The sequence below is a fragment of the Bactrocera neohumeralis genome, unplaced genomic scaffold (genome assembly GCF_024586455.1).
Source record: "Bactrocera neohumeralis isolate Rockhampton unplaced genomic scaffold, APGP_CSIRO_Bneo_wtdbg2-racon-allhic-juicebox.fasta_v2 ctg1111, whole genome shotgun sequence".
NCBI lineage: Eukaryota > Metazoa > Arthropoda > Insecta > Diptera > Tephritidae > Bactrocera > Bactrocera neohumeralis.
The window spans coordinates 27,412-49,262 of NW_026089639.1; the positions used below are offsets into that span (position 1 = coordinate 27,412).

General features: G+C 34.7%; 1 pseudogene; it reads left to right on the top strand.

Moving 5' to 3' along the window:
• The first annotated feature begins 3,475 nt into the window (after positions 1 to 3,475).
• Positions 3,476 to 4,682, top strand: LOC126766419 (uncharacterized; annotated as a pseudogene).
• The last annotated feature ends 17,169 nt before the right edge of the window (positions 4,683 to 21,851 follow it).

Here is a 21,851-nt window from a genome sequence, read left to right on the forward strand (position 1 = left end):
GGGAAGCAGAGGAAGAGGAAGACCTCCACTCCGTTGGAAGGACCAAGTGGAGAAGGACCTGGCTACGCTTGGAATATCCAATTGGCGCCACGTAGCGAAAAGGAGAAACGACTGGCGCGCTGTTGTTAACTCGGCTATAATCGCGTAAGCGGTGTCTACGCCAATTAAGAAGAAGAAGAAAGAACGTTATCATGAAGCTGACGTGACAGGAGCAGTCATTATGTAATGAACAATTTTGTACGCAGAAGGAATGACCTTTCTCAATTTGTACGCTACTATAGAAATGTAATCGAAAGATTTACACTCTTTACATGAATCAAAAAGAATTTGTGTTTCAGCAAAAATACAATCTAGATCTTCACTGAAGAACTTAGGTTGTAATTGCACAACAAATTGTATAGATCTATTGTAATATTACTTCTGTTAGCTGGAATCCTGAACATCTCTTGAATAGGTTTGAAGGTTGACATAGTTTCTTGCAAATTATCTTGAATACAATTTGTGAAATTTTCGAGAACAATTTTGAATTCTTTTCTATAAAATGTCTGGAAATCAAAATTACAAGCAGTTGCTGGATTATCGTCATATTTCTTCGGAGCACGGCGTGTTCTGTGGTGTTTCGAAAAGTCATTTTCAGGGTTGATCTGACACTTTTCAGCAAATGCAACTGAACGCTGATGTGCTTTCAATCAGCAATAATGCGTCAATGCGAAAATGCTCACTCGTTCATAGATGGGGGGGTGTCAGTTTAACATTTAAGCGTCGCATTTGGTCCATCTGAAAAGCAGGTTTTCTAATTGCGTGCCTTTGATACTAGACTACTATTAATTTACGTTAGTATTTCTTACTGATTTCCAAATATAGTTGGATTTTACATGCGCCTAAAAAATTTAATGTATAATATATTCTTATAATATTTTAAATATATCTTAGGAAGTACGCAATATATTCGGCGTAAAGTAAAAAGTAAAGGCAGAAATCGTGTTATTACATATGTATATGGGGGTCAACGTGTTGACTTAAGTATGAACATATGTATTTCCATGCAAATTTATTAAGGTAATTCAAAATTTGACCAATATATTCGGCACAAAGTCCATTAGAATTGTGAAAATGAAATAAGAGGTATGCGGGGGCAAGAAGAAATATTGGCTTGATTTTGCCCATTTTTGGCACAGACGAACACTGTTGGAAGGAAAACATCTCCTATAAATATGTTTAGAATATCTGAGATATTTACCGATATTTTCAATAAAATGGTCTGATCTCGGTGATTTTTATTCGGGCTATGCTACAACAGAAATACAGTATTTGTGGAAAGTTTTGGTCCGTTATCTTCACTGGTGTTGAACTCATATACTTTAACGTGAACGAATCAGATGGACTTCAAAATTGTGGTATATGGGAAGTGGGCGTGGCTGTGAATATATTTCGCCCAATTTCGAACCATAGATGCTACGGAAATGGTTCGAACCAAATTTCGCTGAATTTAGTCGAATAGTTTCTGAGATATGGTTTTAGACCCATAAGTGGCGGAGACACGCCCATTTTAAATTTGAATGTAATCCCTCTGTGTCATCTTTGCCATGAAATCTAAGGTTTCTTGTATTTTTCCTTACTAAATTAAAGCATGTTTAGTAGATTTAAACATAAATGTCAGGTGGGTGTGGTTATAATCCGATTTCCTCCGTTTTAAGATAGTACCTTCAAGAAATTACTTCTGAAAGTTTCGTTAATATAGCTTTAGTAGTTTACGAGATATTTGCAAAAAACTTAGTAGGGGGCGGGACCATGCTCACTTTTCCAAAAAAAATAAATCCAAATATGACCCTTCCTAGTGCGGTCCTTCGTACAAAATTTTACTTTCAAGTTTCGTGAAGATATCTCAATTTTTACTCAAGTTACAGCTTGCACGGACGGATAGACAGACATCCGGATTTCAACTCTACTCGTCACCCTGATCACTTTGGTATATGTAACCATATATCTGACGATATATCCCGTTATTAGCAACTTTATTGCGAGAATATAAAAATGATGCCCTCTGAATTACATGAAAATATCTGAGAGATTTACCGATATTTTCGGTGAAGAATTAGGTTAGGTTAGGTTAGGCACTGAGTTCTTCGTGTTCGATATCAGGGATCTTAAAAAGTTATAGGCCGATCACGACAATTCTTCCACAAGGGATACCTCAGCTCAAATACAATATTTGTGTAAAGTTTTATTCCGCTATCATCATTGGTTCCTAATGTATATATTATACAGAGAAGGCATCAGATGGAACTCAAAATAGCGTTATATTGGAAGAAGGCGTGGTTGTGAACTGATTTCACCCATATTTCGTACATGTGATTAGGGTGTTAGGAGAATATTATATACCGAATTTCATTGAAATCGGTCCAGTAGTTCCTGAGATATGGTTTTTGGTCCATAAGTGGGCGGCGCCAAGCCCATTTTCAATTTTTAAAAAAGCCTGGGTGCAGCTTCTTTCTACCACTTCTTCCGTAAAATTTAGTGTTTCTGACGTTTTTTGTTAGTCGGTTAACGCACTTTTAGTGATTTTCAACATAACCTTTGTATGAGAGGTGGGCGTGGTTATTATCCGATTTCTTCCATTTTTGAACTGTATATGGAAATGCCTGAATTAAACGACTCTATAGAGTTTGGTTGACATAACTATAGTAGTTTCCGAGATATGTACAAAAAACTTAGTAGGGGGCGGAGCCACGCCCACTTTTCCAAAAAAATTACGTCCAAATATGCCCCTTCCTAATGTGATCCTTTGTACCAAATTTCACTTTAATATCTTTATTTATGGCTTAGTTATGACACTTTATAGGTTTTCGGTTTCCGCCATTTTGTGGGCGTGGCAGTGGGTCGATTTTGCCCATCTTCAAACTTAACCTTCTTATGGAGCCAAGAAATACGTGTAGCAAGTTTCATCATGGTATCTCAATTTTTACTCAAGTTACAGCTTGCACGGACGGACGGACGGACAGACAGACATCCGGATTTCAACTCTACTCGTCACCCTGATCACTTTGGTATATATAACCCTATATCTGACTCTTTTAGTTTTAGGGCTTACAAACAACCGTTATGTGAACAAAACTATAATACTCTCCTTAGCAACTTTGTTGCGAGAGTATTAAAACTCAGGAATAATTTTTTCTTCACTATTTTTCAATATTGGGAATTTGTCAAGGACAAAAAAGGCGGTATTTAAAGTATACACAATGAAATTAGGAAAAATCGTTCATATTCTATTAAAACCAATACCGGTGTAATTTTTGAAATGAAAAATTTTGGGCAGAACGAAGTTTGCCGGGTCAGCTAGTATTGGTTATAAAATCTTAAATTTGCGCTAATGTTCTAATAATTGTTTACAGACGGATGCCACATTGAGATTCATCCATCATCTGTCGAAGCTGTGGATTATTATAATTATAAAGAATGGTATTCCACCGCCTTAATGGCATTAGTTGATGCTAAGTAAAGTCTAAAAACTCAATATACATATAAGTTCATAAGTAATGTTTACAATGTATTTTCAGATACCGTTTTACTTACATAAACGTAGGAAGTCCCGGGCGATGTAACGACTCTCACATTTATGAGACGTCATCACTTAAAAAAGAAATGGATAGTTTTCCTTTACTAAGCGAAATGTTTAGAGAAATTTCAGGCGTAAATGTGCCAGTATTCATTATTGGGGATTCGGATTTCGATTTAGCAAACATCTAATGAAACCGTATCCATTTAGCGTAAATCAAAATAATGGTGAGAAGGTATTCAACTACGCTCTTTCGAAAACACGTAGAGTTGTCGAAAATGCTTCTGGACACCTCAAGGCCCGCTTTCGACGCATCGGAAAAGAAATTGACAACTCTGTACGGAATGCTAACTCCATAATAAAAGCATGTTGCGTCCTCAATTTTTTAAATGATAACAACGACACGCTAAACGCTAAATGGTTACGCGCTTTGGAAGAGTTGGAGACTAGACGCCATAATCCGTGTGATATTTCATATGCATCTGACGACCCAATTTATGGAGAAATGATTCGGACAGCACTTTGTACATATTTTGGTAGGTACATGTGCATATTGTATCACAATATCTACATTTCACACATTTACATATACATTAAACCAAAGATAAAGTTGTACACACCAAACAAAATTCAATTTTATTTTCCATATAAAAACTAATACATATCAACGTTAAACATATATTATTAAACTGAAAATACTTATATTCATAAATTTTTTTATTTATTTAGAAATTGAAATAATCGTTCATTTGTTTCTTTAGAATCTTTTATATATTGTTCCATCATTTCGGTTTTTTTATTGTCGTTTTCAACCATTTTTTTTGTCAAGTCCTTAATTTCTTTGCTGGTTTCAATGGATTCCTGACTTGCTTTCTCGAGCTGTTTTTCAATTTGTTCAAATTTTTTCAATATGAAGCTCTGAAAATGATTCCTTCTTTTATTAACAGAATCACTCGGCTCGGGAGACGGTACTGGTAACGAAGAAGTTTCGGTTGGCGACATCGGCATCGCTGAGGGTGATGGTAGGCAAACCGGTGATGACAATGGAGATGCAGCAACAAATGTAGAAGACGCAGCCGTTTCCACCGAAATTTGGAGTGGTTCGGAGTTAGTAGAACCTTTTTGAAAATGTATATATGTATGTAAATATAAATAATATATTGAATTACAAAACAAATGTTTCTTACTTCGAAAACTTTCCTCCACTAAGCCCTCGGTGTTGTAGGTGACGTACGGCGACAGTACGGCTCTCATTTTATCATAAAGTGGCCACTGCGAGGGAGAACCGCCAATTGACCCGACTGCTGTCTTCTCTTTCCTGAAAAACATGATATATATGTAAAAACTCTATTTTTCCTTAATTTTATTTAATTACATACCTATATCTCTGTAAAAGATTGTGCATTTTCGATTTCATTTCACTCGCCGTGAAATACACACCTTGTTGCTGCAACTCCATTGCCATTTCCTCCACTATGTGGTTGTTTTTCCTAGGACCGCGAAAAGCACTTATTTTCTCTGCCACAATTCAATTAGTAGGGCTTCTGCCCTATCACTCCAACAACTTATTTTCTTATATTTTTGTTTCTCCATTTTTGAAATTGATATCAAGTGACAGCTGTATTTTTATATGGAATGTAAACAAATATCAAGACACAATTTAGGGTCGACAAAATATGTTTTCCAAAAAACTCGATTAAACTAGAGCAGGCACCGATTATAATGAGTGGAATGTAAGTTTTCAAGTAGTTTTCAGCGAAAACTGTGTTTTCGTTTGACAGATTTTACATAGACGAAAACACAAGTTTTCGTGCGAAAACCTGCTTTTCCCATAATAACATATTTTCAATGTCGGTCCGAACATAGTAATAGTGTTGTCGTATAGCCATAACGACAGTGTATTTGGAACAATTTCACAATCTTATATTAAGGTGTAAAATCGATTTTTTAGTACATACAAAGTTAGAAATAGATATCAAGTTGCGTAAAAATATGAACTTTACATATTTATGCTAACTAGCCGTTTTGAAGTTATTGAAGTTGTCATAGAGTTGTAGTATAACCATAACGACAGTGTATTTGGAACAATTTCACAATCTTATATTAAGGTTTAGAATCGATTTTTTGTACATACATATTAAGTAATCGTTATCAAGTTCCGTACAAATATGAACTTTACATATTTATGCAAATTAGCAGTTTTGATGTTATTGGAGTTGCCATAGAGTTGTCTATAGCCATAGCGACAGTGTATTTGAAACAATTTCACAATCTTATATTAAGGCGTAGAATCAATTTTTTAGTACATACACAATAAGCAACCGATATCAAGTTACGTAAAAATATGAATTTTACATATTTAAGATAATTAGCCGTTTTGATGTTATTGGACTTGTCATAGAGTTGTCGTATAGCCATAACGACAGTGCATTTGGAAAAATTTCACAATCTTATATTAAGGTGTAAAATCGATTTTTGAGTACATACACATTAAGCAATCGATATCAAGTTACGTAAAAATATGAATTTTACATATTTATGCTAATTAGCCGTTTTGAAGTTATTGGAGTTGTCATAGAGTTGTCGTATAGCCATAACGGCAGTGTATTTGGAACAATTTCTAAATCTTATATTAAGGTTTAGAATCGATTGTTTAGTACATACAAAATTAGCAATAGATATCAAGTTGCGTAAAAATATGAACTTTACATATTTATGCTAATTAGCCGTTTTAAAATTATTGGAGTGTCGTATAGCCATAACGACAGTGTATTTGGAACAATTTAACAATCTTATATGAAGATAAAGAATCGATTTTTTAGTACATACAATGTTAGCAATAGATATCGAGTTGGGTAAAAATACCAACTTTACATATTGATGCTAACTAGCCGTTTTGATGTTATTGGAGTTGTCATAGAGTTGTCGTATAGCCATAACGACAGTGCATTTGGAAAAATTTCACAATCTTATATTAAGGTGTTGTTAAATTTTTTTAAACCTCTTTATTAAAGTGTGTGTTTATTCTTCAGTGGTCAGGACAAGAGTGAGAAAATGTGTAGGTACAATATAGTTCAGTTACAATACGATTTCATTTCAAATACATTAGAGTTGCATGTATATGTACCTTGTTATATGCAGGACTGCATTTCAACACGCCTTCTCAACGTTAATATGCATGCGTATTAAAAAATAATACAATACATTTAATTAATTTAAACCTAGCATCTTTGTTAACTTCTCGTGGCTAGGCTTTGATAAGTTTTTTGTCAAAATATCAGCAATCATGTCACTGCTGCAACAATATTTGAGATCGATGCCGCCTCCTCGGTAAATATCCCTTATGTAATGATATTGTATGTCGATGTATTTGCGTGATATACCGGATTCTTTACAAGATTCATGGCACGGAGGTTATCTCCATTTACCATGATCGTCTTAGGAAATTCGATTCTCATTTCACTCAAAAGTGTTCATAAGAATAATGCTTCTTTCACGGCGGACGTAAGTGCCATGTATTCGGCCTCGATGCTGATGAAAGCTACTGTTGATTGCTTCTTTGATTCATACGAAAAAACACCTCCAGCAAGTATGAATGAATACATCGACAAAGCATTCTATTTCTTTGCCAGTGATATAATACCGCAATAGCATATATTGAATATTACACAGGTAACGCAATTTCCTCATAGCTGCCGCCATATGCTCTGAATGTGCATCGTTCTTTCATTGCGCAAGTTTACACACTGAGTGCAAAATATCTGGCCGCGTACGCACTGCTAGGTACATCAGTTAACTTATTAATGATTGGTACTGCATCAGAATTTACTTGATGACCCGTATCTAGTGGAGTAGCAATTGGTCGACAGTTTTCCATATTATATTCGCTTAACATCTTTTGTATATATGATTTTTGCCCAACGCATATAGACCCAGTTTCACCATCTCGATCGATTTCCATGCTCAGAACATATTGTACTGGTCCTTTGTCCACTATCTTAACTTCTTTCGAAATGTCATCTTTTATTTGTTGCATTTGTTTGTGATCGGAGCACGCTATAAGCAGATCATCGACATATACTGCTATAATACTGATGTGACCATTATCGTGCTTTTCATATACACACGGTTCGCTTTTACATGATTGGAATCCAACACCATTTAATATGCCGTCCAACTTGATGTTCCATGCCTTTTTCAACTTCAGATAATGATTTGGATGACGTTTATCTTTAAACCTCGCTGTTTGGCTGATATAAATTTCATCAAACAACTCGCTGTTTAAATATGCTATTGAAACGTCTATTTGGTAGAGATATAAACCATACTTCGCTGCAATTGCAAACGTCATTCTTATTGTTCTATACCGCACCACCGGTGAAAATGTATCTTTATAATTTACACCGTACGTTTGCGAACAGCCCTTAGCATCTAATCTTGCTTTGAAACGTTCTATTTTACCGTTTTTGTCTTTTTTCAAAGCAAAAACCCACTTGCTGCACACTGCTTTTTGCCCCTTTGGCAATTCCGCAAGTTACCATGTATCGTTGTCTAACAACGATTGGTATTCATCTTCCATAGCTGCATGCCACTCATTAGCGTATTGGCTTGTCAACGCTTGTTCTACCGTTTCTGGTACTTCTATTTCGTCATATTGCATCATATTTAAATAGTTGTATTGTTTTGTTGGTCTGCCTGGCCCTCCACTTCGGACAATTTTCGGTCTACCAGGTCCTCTCTGATTTTGTAGTACTGGAACTTCTTCTTTTTCAGCGGATTGGAACTCATCCTCGCTGTTAACTAATGCTGATTGTAGTACTTCACTTTCGCCTGAATTAGTATTTAAATTTGCAACATCGCTATTTGCATATTCGTTTGTTGGTTTCGCCCCATTGACTCAACAAAATATACATCTCTGCTAACTATCAATCGTCTCGTCTCACGATCATATAACCTGTACGCTTTCCACACATCAGAGTATCCTACCAATATGTACTCTTTGCCTTTTGTTTTGAACTTATTGCTTTGTCTCTTATCTAAAGCAATTGCCACACAACCAAATACACGCAAATGCCCTACCATTGGTTTATAACCATGCCATGCTACATATGGAGTTATCGAGTCTAATGATCTTGTTGGCGCACGGTTTCGTAGATATGCTGCAGTGTAAACAGCCGCCGCCCAAAGGGTTTCGTTTACACCCGAACTGACTAACATACTCCTCGCCATTTCAACCAGCATTCTATTAAACCTTTCTGCAACGCCGTTCTGCTGAGGTGTGTATGGAACATTAAGTTGCCGTATTATACCATTTTCTTTTAAGAAATTATCAAACGAATTATTTACGAACTCTGTACCATTATCGCATTAGTACTTTGAGTTTCTTTCCACTTTGGCACTCTGCCTTTTTTTTAAACTCTTTAAATTTATTGAAGACTTCATCTTTACTCTTCAAAAAATAAACAAAAACGTATCGCGTTTTGTCATCAATAAACGTTAGAAAATATCTCGCACTACTAAGTGATGGAATTCTCATTGGGCCGCACACATCACTCTGAACTACCCCCAATATTTTCGCTGATCGCCTTTTTGTACTGCTATACGGTTTCTGCGTACATTTGCTAGTCATACACACAGTACAACAAATTTCTTGTGGTACTCTAACCTTCATTCCACGAACCATTTGCTTCTCATTCAATAATCGTAGGCTGGCATAATTAATATGACCATAGTGCGAATGCCACTTCATAGCATCATCAATTGATTTCCTTCCAAAAACCAATGTGTTTTTATTTGGCTCCAAAATAAACAAATCACTGACCTTATTTGCACGTAAAACTATTCCTCCGTGCTGATTCTTGATTGTTGCCATTTGCATGTTGAATTCTACAATGTATCCACAGTTGACTGCCTTTGCAACCGAAACGAAGTTGCATTGCAACCCTGATACATACAACACATCAACAAGTGTAACGTCACACATATTCGACTTCAAACGCACAACTCCTCTGCAGTAGCTAAAATTTTGTTGCCACCTGCTAGTATGATCGCTCGTCACATTCTTCGAACTCGACAAATATATTTCGATTGCAGCATAAATGTGATGAGACGCCGCTGTCGACGCACCAAACGCCGGCATGTAACTGTTTCAATCTGACTGTTGCAAACAATCCGTTACAGTTGTTGTTGTCACTCTTCTAAGTGTTGTTTTTTTGTTGCTTTTCTCTGCACTGAGCAGCGAAATGCCCCTTTTTACCGCAACTGTAGCATTTGAAAATTTTCCGCTTGCACATTACCTTCGGTCTGTTTCGAACTGGTACACTTTCGACGTTCACAATCTTCGATCAACTTTATCTTCACAGCACATAGCTTTGGTAGCTCATCTCGAGATTCTAATGCCACAACCAAATTCTCGAATGATTTTGGCAGGCTGGCGAGTAACATCATTACACAGAACTCATCTTGTAAATAAACTTCAATCTCTTCAAGCTTTTCTGGAATTGATGTCAAATCGCAAACATATTTCTGCACACATTCACCGTCGCTCATGCGCATACCAAGAAGACGCTTAAACAAAGTCACCTTACGCACCAGTCCTTTTGGCCTATGAATCTCTCGTGGACTATTCCATGCGTCACTTGACGTCTTACAATTCTTTACCTGAGCTATCGGCGTCGACGCAATGCTCAACATCAAAGCAATCGCCTTCTCATCCTTGGCCTTCCAGATAACAACCGCTTTGTCCTCCACAGCTCTTTCTGGACACGTTATTTCTCCTGACACTACTGCCCATAACTCTTGGTGCACAAATACACTTTTTACTTGGATGCTCCATGAGTCATCATTAGGCTCATCTAATTTTTCAATATTAAATAGAGACGAACTCATATTATGTTCACTTTATCACTTGAAGCGCAGAAATTTGGACCTTTTTATTAAAGTATGTGTTTATTCTTCAGTGGTTAGAACAAGAGTGAGAAAATGTGTAGGTACAATAAAGTTCAGTTACAATACGATTTCATTTCAAATACATCAGAGTTGCATGTATATGTGCGTTATTAATTAACAGTAATTACTCCAAAATCGATTTTACATCTTAATATAAGATTGTGAAATTGTTCCAAATACACTGTCGCTATGGCTATACGGCAACTCTATGACAACTCCAATAACATCAAAACGGCTAGTTAGCATAAATATGTAGAGTTCATATTTTTTCGCAACTTCATATCGATTGCTTAATGTATATGTACTAAAAAATCGATTCTACTCGTACACCTTAATATAAGATTGTGAAATTTTTCCAAATGCACTGTCGTTATTGCCATACGACAACTCTATGACAACTTTAATAACATCAAAATGACTAATTAGAAAAAATATGTAAAGTTCACATTTTTACGCAACTTGATATCGATTGATAAATGTGTATGTACTAAAAAATCTGTTCTACAGCTTAATATAAAATTGTGAAATTTTACCAAATACCAAAGGAAATCACACTGCTAACTAAATGGCTTTCCCGTATATAAAGATATGAAATCGAAGTTGTACAAGGCATTCCAAGTCGAACCAAATGTTAAATACTCTTCCTAATGAAAATATTGAAATTGTGTTACGTGCTATTTTTGGTTTATGGAAATGGCAGTTTTATGAAACAAACACAAATTAAATTAAACGTCAATTTTGCTTTGCAATCGAACACGCAAAATTTAGAGGGCAATAGAAATGCGCCTTGCTTTACTGATATATTGATATATTTTGTTTTAAAAAGTGAGTTATTTAGTGAAAGTGATTTAGCGTGTTGGCGAATACCGATTTATGTACATTGGAATTTATCATTCAATTGATCTGCTTCCTTAGTTTAATTCATTCATTTTTGGAGTTTTCAAAGGTAAGTTATTGGTCCGTAAAACCTTATATGAACATTATGCAAATGAATGATCATTTCCAATTAGATATTTGTTACGATGCCAAGAATCAGTACGTATGGTAACACTTATCGGAGTTCCCAGGCCGCAAGAAGAACACGAAATAGCAGAGCACGTCAAAGGGAAAGTGTTATTGAGAGGGTATCACCACGAAATAGACTGCTGGAGAATAGCACGCACCAGTTAGAAGATGTCAACCAAACATACAATAAGCAAGAACGATTGAGAAGAAGGGAAGTTCACAATCAGCAACAACGATCGAGAAGAAGGGAAGTTCGTGCTCGCCAAAGTGATGAAGTAAGATCACAACATGCGATTATTCGACGACAACAGCGGCAACATCTTTCTTTTGTGAACATTGAACGGGCAGGTTTTCGATATGATCCAAACATTCAATATAGCGCATCTGTTCAAATCGGTCAGATGTCAGTAGTTTGTCAATATTACAATGCAGTCAAATTTAAAAATGAACCGCCAGGGTTATGTTGCGCCGGGGGAAAGGTTAAGTTGCCAGTATTGCTTCCACCACCACAGCCATTCTTCCAGCTGCTTTACGGTGAATTTCCTCACTCGAGCTATTTCTTAAAGCACACTAAAATGTACAACGATTGTTTTCAAATGACGTCGTTTGGCGGTGAAATTGTAAATGAACAAAACTACAATCCAACGTTTAAGGTATTTTTGCCAAACAATATTCGACAGAAACTACAGAGCTTTCCTCCAATTATACAGGTTCATGGGCAAATTTTTCATCTCGCTGGATCGCTGTTGCCGCATCCAGATCAAGAACACAAATATCTCCAAATTTACTTTCTGGGAGATTCACATGATGAAGTAAATCGGCGTTGTGCTATCTTCAATACAACGAAAAGAGAAATAATCGAACAATTGCAGCAAATGTTACACGGACACAATGGCCTCATTAAACTGTTTACGATTTCTTTGGAACGTATGCCAACAGATGATCATAGTGTAATCATACAAGCGGACAAAAGACCAACAGGGACACATGAAAGACAATATAATGCACCTACAGTTAGCGAAATATCAGTTGTTGTTGTTGGAGAAAATTTGCAGTCGCGTGATATTGTTATCAAACGTAGAAATCAAAACGCACCAAAACGGATAAGTGAGACACATCGGTCTTACGACGCAATGCAATATCCGCTCATGTTCTGCCGTGGAGAAGACGGATATCACTTAGGATATAAGATGATAAATCCGGTGAATAGAATTTTTGTTTGCTACTTCATATAGGTAATTTAAGCTTTTAGGTGTCGAGACAAATAAAAAAGTCAGTCCAATGAAGTTTTAAGCATATCGAATGATAATTCGCCAAAACTATGACAACCACTTACTGAGATATGGACGGTTATTTCAACAGTATGCAGTTGACATGTACGTTAAAGTTGAGACAGAACGACTTAATTATATGCGATACAATCAGTCGAAGTTGCGATCTGAAGAGTATATTCACTTAAGAGATGCAATGAATGGTGATGCGGAAATTACAGATATTGGTCGACTCTATATTTTGCCATCGACATACATTGGCAATCCTAGACACATGCATGAGTACTCCCAGAAGGCGATGACTTACGTGCGCAATTATGGACGGCCGGATTTGTTTGTTACATTTACTTGCAATCCAAAATGGCCAGACATTACGAACCTATTGCATCCCGGTCAATCACCAAGCGATCGCCACGACGTTACAGCACGCGTTTTTAAACAAAAACTCAGATGTTTGATGGACTTTATTACGAAACAACATGTATATGGCACTGTTCGATGCTGGATGTACTCAGTGGAGTGGCAGAAGAGAGGTTTGCCCCACACACACATTCTTCTTTGGATGGTGGAGAAAATTACACCTGACCAAATTGATGACATTATTTCCGCCGAAATTCCTGATGTTGAAATAGATCAGAGTTCCACGAAGTGGTGATGGCCAATATGGTTCATGGGCCATGCGGAGAACACGATCCATCTTCCGTTTGTATGTCGGACAGTAAATACAAAAAGTGTCAGAATAAATGTGTCTATTTATTTCAAAGATTTTCTTGCTTTTATAGTTTTACAAAAATACTTATCTTCTAATTTACAAAAATTCTTATCTGTAGGAAAATTCCACAGTGCTGCTTATCCTTTATTACTATCATGTGGCTGCATTTGCATTTAATATTTATTTAGGATCAGTGTTTCTTCTCATATCCTAATTTTACATATCTTCTGGTTTTCTTAAATAAATGTATCTTCTTATCTACCAGACTATTCTGTGTTTGCTGTTGTTCTTGGGTTAGCATGGGATGTAACTCCTCCCCCCTTAGATACAAAACTCTCCTGAGGTTTGTTTACAATTTCTATTCGCATTTGTTTTTGTTTTCTTAACATATACAAGAGAAGGCTTATTAAAAGTAAAATAATAATAAAAATTACAAATGAAATTGAATAATTAATTTTCTTATGGTACTTAAGTTCTTCTATTTTTTCTATGTTCTTTAAATGTTCCAGTCTCATTTCTTCAAATGAAATTTTATTTGTAAAATTAGTTTCTTCATTTACAGGAAAGTAAAATCTTTGTTGGAATATTTTTACCTTATTAGAGAAAATTTGATTGTTAATTTCTAGTGTACAATTTTGGTAGTGTATTAAATAATTTCCTTCCAGTATTACTTTCCTGTGATCACAGTCTTGTACTAGCTTAGTATTTTTCAAATTTTTTAATATTAATGTTTCATCGTCAATTTCAATTATTTCTGTTATTTCGTTCTTAATTAATAGACATGTTTTTGTAAAAATACAATGTTTTGAAGTTTTTAATTCATTAAGTGTTTTGTCTTTTTCATATGTATAAGTTTTATTATTGTAATTAAAAACTGTTTCTGAAACGGAAGTAATTTCTCTCATTTGTTCATTTGAAATGGGCTGAATAACTTTTAATTGAACTGTGCTAAAATTTCGTGGTACTTTTACTATTAAAAGGAGCAGTTTTTCTGCATACTGAATTGCACACATTTTTAAATGTTGCAACTTAAATAGGTCTATTTCGTATATATCAACTTCTTCACTTGTCAAAATTCCTGGATGTAATAATCCATGTTTGGCGGCTGCAATGCTATCTTGAATATGATCGATTTTTTCTTTAAGGACATGTATTCTTAAGATTTGCTCGTTAAACATGTTGTTTAATGCAGCATCCTTTTGAATTTTATCATTTCCTCTTTCATAATCTAGTATTTTTTCCCTGTCTTGTTCTATTGTTGTTTTTAAATATTTAAATGTTTTTTCAAAATATTTATTTATTTTAACTTGTTGGTTTAAGGTTGTAATAGAATTGTGCATATTTTGATCAATCACCTTTAAGTGATCCTCAATATCCTTTCTATCTATGTCATCCATTGTTCCAAATAAATATTTATGCATTGTCCCAACCAAATTAAATAATCCTCTTTTATGCCTATTCCCACTAGATTTAGGTATTAAGGTTTTGACTTTTGTTTTAAGGATTAAGAGTTCATTCCTAAGTAAATCGCGATGTAATGGCCTCAAGAGATTTGTATTAAAAGTCATGTTGTTAATTAAATATAAAATTTCATAAGGGTCTATGGCGTGTATTATAAATTCTGATGAAACTACAATTTCCGTTTTGGATGTACTAATTTCCACATATCCGCTGTTTTCATGAATCGGTTGGATGGTTAAAATGGACATTGCTGTTGGAGCCATTGTCATTAGTATCAAAAATATTAGTGTCCAGTTGATCTATGCAAATTTATTTTCTCTTTTAATATTGGTTATATGTACATTATCTAGTTTAAGCTTCCTATATCGTGGTGCGTTCTTATGACGTACTGCCACATAATTCTTAACAAATGCTTCTTCTTTATTTATTACAACATTTTCTCTTTTTTCATTAAGTTTTTTAATATTGTTTTCTTTTGTTTCTTTTAATTTTTTGAATATTATTTCTTTATTTACTTTCCCATTTTCTATGTAAATTGGTCTTTTCTTAGTTACCGAATGAATCGATTTGTTATAAAATTCGATACATCTAATATTTTTTTTCTTTATTAAAATGACCTTCAGTTTTGGTATATTTATTTATTTATAATAAGCAACATCACATAAATCTTAATATATTATTATTAATGTAACTATGGCCTTAGCATATAAAGATATTCTTATTCTTAAAATCTAATTAATGAGATGTCTGAAATTTGTTTAGCGCATCTATTTGGAGTTTTAGAAGATATGCGCAAAATGCCTTTAAGATGGCTATCTAATAAAGATGATCTGGTTTTTGATTTGTTAAATTTTCGAGAAAATCTAAAAATGTTTTTTGGGTATTTGGGTGTAAAATGAAATTCTATATTCTAATTCAAAATTCTATTAACTCCAGCTGTAAACTCTGCGCAGCGCCTTCAATTTATTTTGAAACACTTGATGCAGGGAGTTTGTGATTTGAAATTCTGTCGTCAAACCCGTTCCTTAATCTTTGTAACATTATATCTTGCTTTCTTGTAGATAAGGTCTGAATCAACTGCTTTTGTTCCAGCTGCTTTTCCAACAATAAAAGCTTTTTTGTGAAAGCTAGAACGTGTTCGTATAACTGTGTGCATAATTGGTCTTTCCCTTGCAGTTTTAAGTTTAGTTCAGAAAGATATTTAGTTATATCAACCAGGAAAGCCAGATCAGCCAACCACTCCTCATCAGTAAGGAAAGTAATTTCTTGGTCTTTGTTGAATCTTTTTTAGAATCGTTTTAGTGTAGCTGGCTTTGTATACAAATTTTTCTGAATATTTTCTGTGGTTAGCCCTCTTGCGCGTATAAAATTTGTTCTACTTTAAACGTGTTTCAGGCCTTAACATTAACGTTATTAAATATCTAAACATGAACTGAGAAAGTCCTATATTCTAATTCAGCAACTCTAAGTTTTTCGCTAATAGTATTATGAAAATGTTCTATATCCGAATTTCTTGTATGACTATTTGGCTTGGTAAAATGAACCTCTATATTTTCTATGTTAAAAAAATTTTTAACATTAACGTTATTAAATTCATTAGTTTCTCTTGGCTTTCCTTTAATAGGAACATATTGTCTAAGTTTTTCAACAAGAGTCAAACTATTTCTGTTTTCCAAAGGCAATGCCATTGCAAATTTTGAGAATTTATCTATAGTTGTCATGAAAGTTTGCTTTAGGAATGTAAAAGTATCAACATGAACAATATCATTAATTTCAGTAGGAGTTTGTGTTATGTGAAACTTAGGTTTCAACGGATTTCTGTCATACTTTACTTTATTACATATATCGCAATTGTTTATATATTTTTGTATTAACTCTTTTAGTTTTTTAATATATATAAGGTGTTTTAAACCATTATAATTTTCATTTATGCCAGCATGCCCAGTTTCATATTTGTGGTACTTTGAAATGTACCGATATGCCTCTGTTTCATCTGACAAGTCTTTGGCATGAAATAAACATTTAAAGAATTTGATACTATTGCCAAATATTTCGATTAATTTTAGTTGAACTTTGTTGTATTCGGAGTCAGCTATTTCTGAAAAAATTCCCGCTTTTTTTGTTTTTAACATGTGTCCTTAAGATGTCTACCATGTATTCGCTATTAATGTCATCTTGGCTTATGTAAATCTTAAGATTTTTACCTATTTTTTCAGTGTCTCTTACTTTATGTTCACATAAAATAATTTGAGTCTGAAAACGATTGATGACAGATTCAAGTGTAGGGATATGGTCATTTAATTCTTCTACTTGAGAGTGAATTGTAGCTGCTGTACTCATGTTATCATCTTCTTCAGAAGTTTGATTTATGAGGCAGATTTCTCCAGAATCTACATCTAATCTGCTAAGAAAGTCGGCCAATGTATTTTCTTTGCCTTTTATATATTGAATACATATATCGTATTCTCCAAGTTTCAGAAGCCACCTTTGTAATCGAGGATTTATGTCTTTTCCTTTATATTTTGTTTGTAACCACTTAAGTGGTAAATGATCTGTTAAAAGATCGAATTGCCTACCATAAATGTAGGGTCTAAAATAATTAACTGCCCAAACGATGGCTAAGAGTTCCTTTTCTGTTGTGCTATATTTCTTCTCGTGTTCATTAAGTGTCCTGCTAGCATAGCAAATGGGATGGCCATCTTGCATTAATACGGCACCAATTGCAAAATTGCTAGCATCAGTTGCAACTTTAAATTTCTTTTCGAAATTGGGATATTTTAATATTGGATCGTTAACTAAAAGTCTTTTTAGTGTTTAAAAAGCGGCTATAAATTGTTTATCTTTAATATTAATACGAACTCCCTTTTTAAGAAATTTTGTCATGCCAATAGCAATTTTAGCGTAATCTTTAATGAATTTCCTATAATATCCTGTTGCTCCTAAGAAAGATTTAATTTGCTTCACTGTTTCAGGAAGCTTTAATTTTTGAATTGCTTCTATTTTATTAGGATTCGGTTTAAATCCTTCTGTAGTTAAAATGTGACCAAGATATTCAGTAGTCTTAGCAAAAAAATTGCATTTATCGATTTGAATTTTTAAACAGTGTTCTCTTAATTTTTTAAAAACTTTTTCTATACTTTCCTTGTGTTCTTGAAGAGAGGAACTAAATATGAGAATGTCATCTAAATAAACAACGCATATTTTATTAATGTATTCTCTTAAGACAGAGTTCATTAATCTTTGGAAAGTGGCTGGGCCGTTCTTTAGACCAAATGGCATTCTTATGAATTCATAATGACCTAACGGTGTAGAAAATGCAGTTTTTTTCCTATCACATTCTTTTATAAGAATTTGATGGAAACCTTTGGCTAGATCAATTGTCGTAAAATATGTTGCTTGACCTAATTTTCCAGATATGCCATCTGTATTTGGAATTGGGAATTTATCAGATATAGTTATTTCATTTAGAGCCCTGTAATCTATTACTATTCTCCATTTCTTTTTACCAGAATTATCCATTTTCTTTGGGACAATCCAAAGTGGTGAATTGTATGGGGAGCAGCTTTCTTTAATTATTGCCTGGTCCAGCATTTCTTTAATTTGTTTGGTTATCTCCTCCTCGTGTATTTGAGGGTATTTATAAATTTTTGAATATACAGGCTTTTCAGTTGTTGTAACGATTTCATGTTGTACTTCATGAGCATGGGTTAGCTGTTCATTTTCTCTAAATATAAGGTCATTATTTTTCCGTAGTATTTCCTTTAACATTTTCCTTTCTACAGTATTCATATCGGGCCTTTCTAGGATTGAAAAGTCTTTCTCAATTGGTTCAATTGAATGAATTTCTTCCTTAACAAACGGGCATGGATTTAAAAATTGAATTTTATTGCCATTAATATAAATGTAATTTTTTTCAAAATTAATTATTGCATTTAATGGTCTCAAAATATTCTGCCCTATTAAGCAGTCGAATTTTCTATTAAAAAATGGTGTTAAATGCCAATGCACGAAGTTTTCACTATTGAATTCCGTAGGCAAGGGAGTTTTCACTTCTTCAGTAATGAAAAATTCACCACTCATTGTTTTTAATTTAATGGGATTTTCTAATTTATTTTTCCTAAATCCTAAATCTACTTTACTATTTAAAACTGAAGTTGTTGAACCGGTGTCGATTAAACACTTCAATCTATTTCTACCTATAGTTAGTTCTACTATTGGTAGCTCCTCCCCCGGGCTGGTGACCGAAAATTTTCGCCCTGATTGTAATCCATATGGTCTACTTCCATGGCCACAGGCTTTTGACTTCTATTGCTATTCCTAATTTGTTGTGAATAGCTATTTCGTGATGCTTGTTGTAGATTAATATTATTATTATTCATTCTACTATTATTTCCCCAAAAACGTTGTTGCGTTGGAAAAGAAGGCTGAGGATTACTAGCATGTACCCTATTGTTTGAATCGTAATTATTTTGTGAGGGGTAATAACGCTGCCCATAGTTACTATATTTATTTTTATTTTGCTGGATTAATCCAGTATCCTCTAAGCAATAAAAAGCTTCCCTTAGTTTTCTAATATCCCTACTCAAAATTATGGAGGACAAATGAGGACTAATTCCGTTTAAGAAGGTTTTTTAAAAAAATGCCTCATTGGCTTCCGGTGAAAAGGCTATGGGTTTCTCACTATCAAATTCGTACTTAATATTAGTTTTATCTAAAATATCCCTTAATTTTACAAAATATTCACTTACATTGTAGTGCTTAACGTTGATTGCCTGGTGGTACAGACTCCTGTAGCTCTCCTTTACCCCGAAGTTCCGGATGAGTTCCTCCTTTACGTCGTCCCACATCGGTGTGCTTCCTAAAGGTCGGACTACCTTCAGGGCGTCTCCATTTATTTTCGTTAGTACGTAGCGTTGAATAACAAATTCCTTTAACGATGGGTTATCGTTAAAGAGGCGGAGTATGGCATCCACTTCTCTTATAAATGAGGATAGGTCGTAACCATCACTTCCGTTGAATGGCCTTATTCTCGAAGCTTCCTTCAGGAGCTCGGAGCTGTTAATAGTTGCCATGGTGATGTTCGAATTTTCTTCTTTTTTTTATAAAAACTGTTTTAAGGCCTCGGAAACGCCTTATTTTTATTTTTAAAATTGATTTTGTTTTTTTTTTTTTTATGTGTGGATTTTCTTCGGAAAATCCGAGCGACCCGTTTGACCAATCTTAAGATTATGTCAGACGTTTATCGACTGCGCCAATTACGAAACAATTTTAGACGACCGGCTCTTTAGAGTGTCAGAATAAATGTGTCTATTTATTTCAAAGATTTTCTTGCTTTTATAGTTTTACAAAAATACTTATCTTCTAATTTACAAAAATTCTTATCTGTAGGAAAATTCCACAGTGCTGCTTATCCTTTATTACTATCATGTGGCTGCATTTGCATTTAATATTTATTTAGGATCAGTGTTTCTTCTCATATCCTAATTTTACATATCTTCTGGTTTTCTTAAATAAATGTATCTTCTTATCTACCAGACTATCTTCACACCATCTGTGTTTGCTGTTGTTCTTGGGTTAGCATGGGATGTAACTTATTACTATCATGTGGCTGCATTTGCATTTAATATTTATTTAGGATCAGTGTTTCTTCTCATATCCTAATTTTACATATCTTCCAGTTTTCTTAAATAAATGTATCTTCTTATCTACCAGTCTATCTTCACACCATCTGTGTTTGCTGTTGTTCTTGGGTTAGCATGGGATGTAACTCCTGCGATTAGCGACGAGAAATGTCGACTTACAAATGAACGCTGACATCTACAATGAAGCATTAGTCCTTATTGAAGATTTATGTTTATTTATGAGTGGAAAACTATCGATTGAAGTTCATTGCCGGCACCAAGTCGTCAAACAAGGGATTTAGTGAGTCGCGAATTGGAACGCGAGCGTGCTTACGATATAACTCACCTGCAACAACAAGTACAAACAAATGTTCCACTGTTGAATGAACAGCAAAGCAATGCGTACAATCAGCTAATAAATGCTGTAGATAGTGGAAACGGTGGCATATTTTTCCTCGATGCGCCCGGCGGGACTGGCAAAACGTTCCTATTGTCTTTAATACTAGCAGCAATACGAGGTCAAGGTTGTATTGCATTAGCTCTTGCATCTACCGGGATTGCTGCAACACTGTTAGAAGGTGGAAGAATGGCACATTCAGCATTAAAGCTTCCATTAAACTTGCAAATACACGAAAGTCCCGTTTGCAATATTTCAAAGCAATCAGCAATGGCACAAGTTTTAAAAAAATGTAAGTTAATCATATGGGATGAATGCACAATGGCCCACAAACGATCATTAGAAGCACTCGACCGAACACTGAGAGATTTGCGCAACAATAATCGTTGCTTTGGAGGAGTGATGATATTGCTGTCGGGCGACTTTAGACAAACACTTCCCGTGATTCCAAAATCAACAGCGGCGGATGAGCTAAACGCATGTCTGAAGTCATCGCATTTGTGGAGGTTTGTTAAAACCATTTCATTGACCATGAATATGCGAGTTTTGCTGCAAAACGATAGAACTGCGGTGGTTTTTTCAAAAGAGCTGCTGCGAATCAGAAATGGACAAGTTCCGATAGATCCTTGCAGTGGATTAATATCGATTCCAACTACGATTTGCCAATTACCATCTAATAAATATGAACTAATCAGTAGTGTATATATATATAAATATTGCTCAAAATTATGATAACTACGATTGGTTAAGCACGCGCGCAATTTTAGCAGCAAAACATATGGATGTCAACGACTTGAATTGGACGATTCATAATCAAATTCCGGGAGATCTGCGGTCATATAAATCAATCGATCGCGTTGAAAATGAAGACGAGGTAGTA